The 271-nt window shown below is 43.5% G+C and overlaps 1 protein-coding gene across 1 annotated transcript in view; it reads left to right on the top strand.

Annotated features, from left to right (window-relative positions):
* The first annotated feature begins 187 nt into the window (after window positions 1–187).
* ipo4 (importin 4) overlaps window positions 188–271 on the top strand; it is a 14,268-nt gene continuing 14,184 nt past the window's right edge. The window contains 1 exon segment of the mRNA XM_032504402.1: window positions 188–271. This exon segment is cut by the window's right edge and continues 69 nt beyond it. The gene's annotated coding sequence lies outside the window, so the exon portion shown is untranslated.

Here is a 271-nt window from a genome sequence, read left to right as displayed (position 1 = left end):
GTCTAACTTGGTCAGACCTCTTTTGTCCCCCTTTAGGCCACCGCACAGCTGAAACAGGCTTTCAAAGACCCAGCCATTATTCCAGCACTATGTGCTGTCATGAGTGGCTCCCAAAACCCTGAGGTATTGTGTGAAAGAAATGTTAATTTCCAGAGTGTGTGTGTGTGTATGTAAAATATTGAGTAATGGGCACCAGCATTTGCCCTTGTGTACTTTCATCTTTGTTAACTACCTGAAATCTTCACCTGATTGTACATCTTAGATCCGTCAG

Source organism: Etheostoma spectabile, chromosome 22 (assembly GCF_008692095.1).
Source record: "Etheostoma spectabile isolate EspeVRDwgs_2016 chromosome 22, UIUC_Espe_1.0, whole genome shotgun sequence".
NCBI lineage: Eukaryota > Metazoa > Chordata > Actinopteri > Perciformes > Percidae > Etheostoma > Etheostoma spectabile.
The sequence above is the reverse complement of the archived record's forward strand: the minus strand, read 5'-3'. Positions and strand labels throughout refer to the sequence as shown.